Source organism: Ixodes scapularis, unplaced genomic scaffold, assembly GCF_016920785.2.
Source record: "Ixodes scapularis isolate PalLabHiFi unplaced genomic scaffold, ASM1692078v2 PGA_scaffold0__279_contigs__length_252992795, whole genome shotgun sequence".
NCBI classification, from domain to species: Eukaryota; Metazoa; Arthropoda; class Arachnida; order Ixodida; family Ixodidae; genus Ixodes; species Ixodes scapularis.
Window position 1 is genome coordinate 204,995,612 of NW_024609835.1, and position 8,073 is coordinate 205,003,684.

Here is an 8,073-nt window from a genome sequence, read left to right on the forward strand (position 1 = left end):
AGTTCCGGCTTTTTGGAGCGAACAGTTTAATTGTGGTCCCAGGACGCACACTGTTATGCTTGCGCTGTAAGCGTACTTAACACATACGACGACACTGCCGAGTACCGCGTTGTTCATAGTGTCATCGCTGCGGACATGAGGCAGAAGACAGCGTGAGGATCTACGCTCCAGGTGTTGCATGTCAAGAAACTGATCCGGTTAATGGAATGACCATTGACGCTGACGAGGCGGAGAGCACAGCAGCCAGCACCGCTCCTGCAGTCCTGAGCCCTATATGCAACGACCGCGATTTTTGCCCTGAAGAACAAGACCGAAAGCCTGGTGAACATGAAGACACTATCGAGAAGTCATCTGTCACAACAGACGAGAAGAAAGCCTCAAGCTCACCAGAGCGTCAAATTGAAGAAAACAGCAATTTGGAACACAATTCGGCAACACAGAATTTTCGGGAAGTTGCCGAAATGCCCGACGCGAGTCAGGCTTTCAAGCAATCCATGGATTCCAAGCAATTTCATTTAAGATTTCAAGCAATCCCTCATCCGAGATCCCGCAAACCGAAAATGAAGTAAGTGAAAAGAAGGTTCCGTCGAACAAATTTACTACAAAAAAGGTCGTTATAACGCGCTTTGTACCCCACAGAATTCGCATTAATGATGCAAGGTGAAAAACTGGATTGATCTGCAGATGACACTCTGCAACAATCAACTTAGGCAAGTATAATTGGGGAAAGGAAATAAAATATTAGTATCCTGGGTATCCCGCATATGTGCAAACTTTCCTCCTAGAAATGTTTGCGATGCCTGAACCTTGTCAATTGAGTCTTTGAATGTCCGGGGACTGAATTCCAACCGAAAGGAATACCAGTTACAGATGATGCTAGCTAAAGAACAACTAGATATGTTGGCAGTTCAAGAGACAAAAATGTCCTAAGACCAACAGGTTGAGCGAACATTGCAGCCATTTCTTTTGGAGTACGAGGTTTGTGTCAGCCAAGCAGTTGATGTGTCCGCAGGGTGCTTTCTCTTTCTAAAAAAGACCTTAAAGTTTCATAATTTTCACGAATTTCTCACGATCAAGGTCGTTTCATTATTTGTTATTTTACTATTCCAGAACTGTCTTGGCGAGTTATTTGTATCTACGCTCCAAAGAAGGTGAAACAACGAGATTTCGCTTCAATTATCTTCGCCCATCTTAGAATTTGACCGTATTGTTGTCTTCCTTGAAGATTTCAATTGTGTCTGAAACGCTTCAGGGAAGTCAATAAAAAGAAATGTCAATTACAGTAGCACGAACCTGTTAAGCAAGATGGCGGATAAGTACGGTGTAATTAATGTAGCGGGAATTATTGCAAAAAGAGGACAACTACAGTACACGTATTTCCAGGCATCCACACTTTCGCGTATCGATAGAAGTTACATGTCATTTCATTCAATAAGTAATTTTCAAAAGTAAGAAGTGAAGTCTTTTCATTTCACCGAACATTGCTTCGTAACTGCAACATTTGGGAGCAGAGCCCGTAAAACAAACAATTTTACTTGGGAACTCTGGAAGCTAAATGCCAAGCTTCTAAAAGATGACCGATTTGTTACCAGCTTAAATGTACTGTTTGAAAAATGTACTGAAGTAAATGTCCCCTCTTTCCAAACAAAATGGGAGTTCTTTAAGAAGAAACTTAAGCAAGTGGCAATTGAAAGATCAAGCAGTATAAATCTAAAGCAACTGCTAGAGAAGGGCAACTGAGTCGAGACTTGCGCATACTTCACAAAACAGAATGTGAGAACCCCAGGCATGGGTTAAAGGACATCCAGTCCGTAAAGTCGGAGATTGAACTTTTGAACAAAGAACACTGGGAAGGCGCGGTTGTACGTTCTTGGAATAAAAAAAAATATCTTTTTAGGGAGCAACCTACCGAACGATCCTTGGCTTCCGAAACAAAGTATGCACTAGGAAAGTATATTTATAAAATTGATTTAAACAATCAGATAAAGACTGTTTCCAGCAGCATCGAAAAGGTTTTTTCTCAGTAATATCCCGAGCTTTTTGAGAAAAAGGCACCACATACTGGCTCAATGGGCCTGATGAATTTGCTGATACATGTTCCCCAATTGCAAAACGATATTACGGAATGGCTTGAAGAACCAATCAAGCTATGAGATATTCAAAAAAGCTGTTGATAAACTACCCAGTCAGAAGGTGCCAGGACCTGATGGAATGACGTCGGAATTTGAAAAAGCATTCAAAACCCGAGTTGCACAGTACTCCTTGACGTATTACGCGAGGCATACGACGTGAAAGAGCTTCCTCCGTTCTTTAAGAAAAAACACACCGTCCTAATTCCCAAGTCAGAAGACTTTGTAAAACTACGCTGTATTGCCAACTATCGGCCGATTACATTATGCAATACGGATCATAAGATATTTACAAAACTTTTCGTGAGGAGGCTTCAACATTTAATCCGCCCAATTGTCGAGGAACATCAAGCGTGTTGCATAAGAGGAAGAAGAATCCAGTCAAGTATTCATTTTGCAAGAAGTGTTTTCATATGTTGCCCAAATGAAATGGAACAGGTTGCATACTACAGATAGACCTCAAAAAAGCATTTGATAAAGTTAATCACGAAGTTCTTTGGCACGTGTTGACACACGTCGGAATGAGAAAAGTTATTTTGATGGAGTCAGAATGGCCTGTAGAGGGTGCTCAACGAGGCTTGTTGTAAACCATAATCTCACTGCACGTATCCCGGTGTTATCTTCTGCTCAACAAGGATGCCCACTCTCACCTGTATTATTTGCTTCTATCCGGAACCTTTTTGTTTGAGCATCGTTAAAAGTGAGAACATCCAAGGTTATAAATTAAACGCTGTAGAATTAAAGTCCTTGCGTACGCTGATGACATTGCTATATTTTGTTCTGACAAAGAAGTGTATCTGAAGCAGCTGTTCTAACCAAGATCTTTTGCAAAGAAACTGGAGCTGCAGTGAAGTGGATAAAATGCATTGGGTGTTTGCATGGTCCATGGGCGACGAAGTCTTAAAAATATGAATGCATCGAGTGGAGTGAGGAACCTTGTAAATATCTCGGTGTACCACTTCATCAATTTTGCAACAGCACGCCTTACTGGTCTGATGTTACTAGCGATTCAAAAAAGCATGTGTCCCGATGGCCTTTGCGGGATATATTCATTTTTGCAAGAGCAACGGCTCGCAGCATTTTTCTGATTGCGAAGATTATGTATGTGCTGCAAGTACTAAATTGTGCACACATGAATGTTAAAAAAAGTTCACAGGGTGTGCATTGTTTATTTGAAAGTCCGAATTAGAGCCGATGAGACGAGATAACCTTTTTCGACGCATTTCACTTGGTGGCATCGGCTTACTACACCTCTATGTTAGACGTCGCGGTTTTTCTTTCTACGAGATCAGGAACAACCATTTGTGGGTACATTGATACAAACACAATAGACATGTCACTATCTATTATTTCTGGCCTCATCTGTTAATTTGAAATCCATGGGAACCGCAGGTTTTCTAAAAGAGGTAATCGAATCGTTTTACTTTTTATCCCCACGGTTTTCACAAGAATACCTCTCGGGTCTAACCAGAAAGGAACTTACAAGAACACTTTTGGACAGAGGTTTTCCAGTCCCGTTTTATAGAGCACTCTTTAGTGCTGTTCCGGGTCAAGATGTGCTGTGTTGAGTTAAAAAGATGTATACTCCACCTTCAGTGAAAACTTTCTTTTTTAAGCTACACACTAATTCGTTGGCCGTGAAGGTATGGATGCAAAAAACAGGAATGTCTGTTTCGTGGTCAGTCTACTGCTTGCTGTGTTATCAACCAGAGAGTATAGAACATGTTTTCATTAACTCTTGAAACACTATTTTGTGTTGGAATATTTTAAAGCGACATTGAAAAAAAGAATCGTGTATCACACCACACTCTATGAGTTTCCTTCCTGTCGACAAACAAGATTTGAATCTATACGACCTTTTAATTGTCACTTTGATTTTTAGTATATGGAACTCGCGCATGGCAGTGAGACATGCAGACCTTAACTCTCAATCTGTAAATGTGTATTTCAGTGAAATTATCACCGAGATTATGTTCATTTATGCTCCCGCAGAGCTGGTTTCAGAGTTCAGAGCGGGCGCCAGTACTGGGCAATATTGTCCAAATGAGGCAATTGTAACAGCTGTTTATTCTTTAAACGTTTAAAACTAGTGTTTATCATGATTAGGAAAAAACAATATAGATTTCAAACGTTCGCAATGTTTTCATCAGCCTGCTAGCAACTTGTGTATTCGGAAACCTCAATACCGGTGACAATGGGGCATGTTCCATACATCCAAAAAGTGTGGGTGTCTACTGTGTAAAATGTAAATACGCGTAAGCCATGAGTAAAATGAATGACTTTATAGACCCTTTCCGGAATTCAGTGCCACGGGGGGACTCAAATGGAAGTTTAACTTTTACCGTACTAATGGCGGCGATGAACCTGTGATCTGCAGTACTGTATGGGACACCGTCACAATCGCAAGTCAACGGTAAATGAGAATGCGCGCGTCACAGTCCAGTTCTTTTTAAATCTTTTTCAGAGTCGATGACGAAAAAGATGTAACCAGTCGGAACGAAGCGCCAGCCAGCCTTGATAAAATTCCATACATCTACGGGCTTTGAAGGCGAGTGTGTGCTACTAACAGATTGACTGGGCCCGAGTTAGAAATGAACGCTTACGCAGCTCTTGCATCTGATTCCTGCTTCACATGTCGCGCTAACATCTAGAATGTATAAGCATTGAATCATCAGCTTAGGAGCATCTTCAACTTCTTCCTTCATCAGTAAACAGAAAACCGCCATTAGTATAGCACATATGCCATTTTTAAGATAATGATAGTTTTCAAGGTTGCCAGTCTGAATTACAGAAAGGGTCTATTGTAACTGTTCAAGCTGAAATTGAGGGATATAAAGCAAAATTGAAGCGGCGGACATGGCTTAGTTGGCAGAGCGTGTTTCTCGTAAACGAACGGTCGTGGGTTCGAATCCCGCCTAAAATGTTTGCAGTTTTACTCTAAGTCAAAATATTTACGTTATAAAGTGAAAGTATTTCGGCGTGAGCCGCTGTTTATTTTGGATTACATGACATGCTTTTTAATGCCTTTCTTTCCTCGCGTGACATGAAGTTGCACGTGATTGTTGTGAGTTGTTTGATATTCCCGCGCGAGGTCATGATGGTTTGACCTATACTCTGTTTCATACTTAGTGTGCAACGCTCTCAAAGCTACTGGCGCGAGCATGGGGCTTGACCTCGTTGATCATTTGCACGTGTTCTCGCGCCAACAAAACCATAGATGAAGCCATGCGCTCGCGCCAGTAGCTTTGACAGTGTTGCACGCTAAGTATGAAACGGAGTATAGTATACCTTATCAACCAATCTGGATGATCGAGTCACGCCACCGACGCCGGCTTTTATGCGACACCGGCATCTAAACAATATGGTATCAATACTCTAATGATTTTATGTAAACGACATGATCGGTTGGCTTTGGGGTCAACTACAAATACTAGCGGGCTGGCCTTGCCACTACAAGCATTGCCGCGACCACTATATTTGTATTCATATATATCTAGACGTACAAAACCCTTTTACCAGGGAATGGTGCCCAGGGAGGATGTTTTCCGTTCGACCGAGGCGTACTAAAAGATGTTCACGTTCAACCTCCGTGTTTTACACTGTCAAATTTGTCACGATATGTCTTTCTCGTTGTCGCTGTGCGACACGGAGGCGGGCCATTTCCAACGCACACACGCACACCCGCCTCTTTCCCTCCAATACCCACAATGTCGTGATAAAGTGAAAATCGATTTCAAGCGTGTCGTCGTCGCGTCCGGGAAGAGCTACGGTCCCCGAGTCGCAGTGATAAAAGTAAATGGGAAAGAGGAGCGAGGCAAAGAGTCTACCGCGACGTGATCTGCGAGGAAGCAGAAACCTACGCTTCACTCAAACCGCCCGACGAACAACGCGGCAGAAACCACGCACCCTCGCCTGGCCAACCAACATGTGAGGTAACACCACGTGATGACTCCCTCTCCCATTCACCATCACGGAGGGATTCAAAAATCGACGGTCCATTGGACAAGTCAACCTGTGGGCCTCACCAAACTGTCGGCCTCACGGCCTACGAAGAAGACAAGGGCGCGGACAAAGACGTCGTACGCCTTTAAAACACAAAAGCGGACTTTTTTTTTGTTTTCTGTGAGGCGGCGTGGGGGGAAGGGGGGTGCATATCTTTTATTTTTCTTATATGAGTAGCGGACCGTGAAGCAGATTCGCGACGTGATGTTGGAGCTAATGTCGGAGCAGGGCCCGGCGGCAACGGCTACAGCCCACCGGCACTTTGACTAATGTAAAGTCTTGTTTTCGGACGCCTTTGCGCCTGGCGAAACGTGCGCTTCGTCCGAGGAAACGTGGGTGGTACAACGGCGCCGGGACGTGGCGACGCGGCGAAGCTGTAACGGTTTGAGCTGGAAAACGAAACGACTCAATTGAATGTTCCGCTTCGTAGCGCACGCGCTCGACTCTTTCGCTATAGCCCCCGCAGCTAGGGTTCTGGACGCTTTGCTCTCTGATTATTTCTTCTTTCTTTCCTTTTTTCTGCGGTGACGAGGCTACGAAGCTTGTAAAACGTGCTTTCTCGAATCGCTGCGTTTAACCCAAATTGAGACTTGTATCGGTAGGCGCGTTCGTGGCTGACGGAAAGACTATTTGATCTAGATTTGTTCATTTTTTTCTATCTCAAATGGAACGCTTCACTAGATGTGCGCATAGCTCTTTGTTTTGTACAGGAACTGCCATTCAGGAAGGAAATCCTAAGCCTCAATCATGACCTTGTTTGCTTTTTAAAAAAAAAAAATCTGGTGGTCGAAGGGACGTCACTTATATATATATATATTTTTTTTTTCTTTTTAATGGCAAAGTTTTTACAAACACATGAATCAACCAATTGTTTGAGTTCGCGGATCGCTCAAAACTTTATAATTTAATTGGTATAGTACCCACGAACATTTAACTATATAGTACAAAATATCTAAACGATTATCACTCGTTAATCTATTGTATTGTGGAATCTTAATAAGGTTTAGCGGAATCGATAAAGAAAATTGGTGTTTCCTTTTTCGTCTTTGCTTCGAACAAATTGCCTGAGTTCCTAGTCATACGTATGACACTATAGAAGTAACTTGTCGTTACAATTAACTTTATATAGTAAGAAAATAGGTTGTTCGCGACCCACCCCTGCCTCTCTTCACTAGAAATTGAATAACTCACTGACACCACAGGAGTAGACATCACAACGTTTTCTCTAAGTTAACCTTTTCAATGGCTCATTATTATATCTTTGGAGTTTTCCCTTTTTACCATTTTTTATAAAGACACCAAAAAAGCTACATTAAGGAATAAGAAAGCTGAAATAAAAAATCGGCGTCATAGCATGATTCTGGACTACAACCTACACTTTTACATTTTGCGGGGCGACTTCCTAACCAGGTAAGTCGGCGCTTTTTTTTATCATTTCAGGATTGCATTCTCACAGGAGCTAAGTTGATTTATCCTTTAAAAAGGAAGCCTGTCATGTTCGAAGAGAATTGGCCGGCTGCCAGAGACCTGCACCGGGATTGAGCGCCGTCAACCATGAAAAAAAAAACAAAAAAACTTACAATCTATAAAAAAAAAAAAGAAAAGAAAGAGAACTTTCAAACGCTTCGAGATGACTTCGACAATTGCGAAGGCCTGGAAAAAGAAAATGCTCCAAAACGGGCACGTTGCAACGTTAGGCATAATGCTGCGTGCCTGAAGGCTGAGACTGGAGTTAGCGTTCACTGCGTTCCTATCCAACGCAATTTCGCATATGACGTTGTGATTGATAGAGCAAAAGACAGGCGAGCTGGTTAGTAAGAAAATTTAAACCCTGAGGCAAGGGAAATAGAATAACGGACACAAACTTGATCGCTTAGGTTGCCCTATCCCACTTGTTTCACGGGTCGAACATTTGTACCCATACTTCAGGTACTTAGTCAGT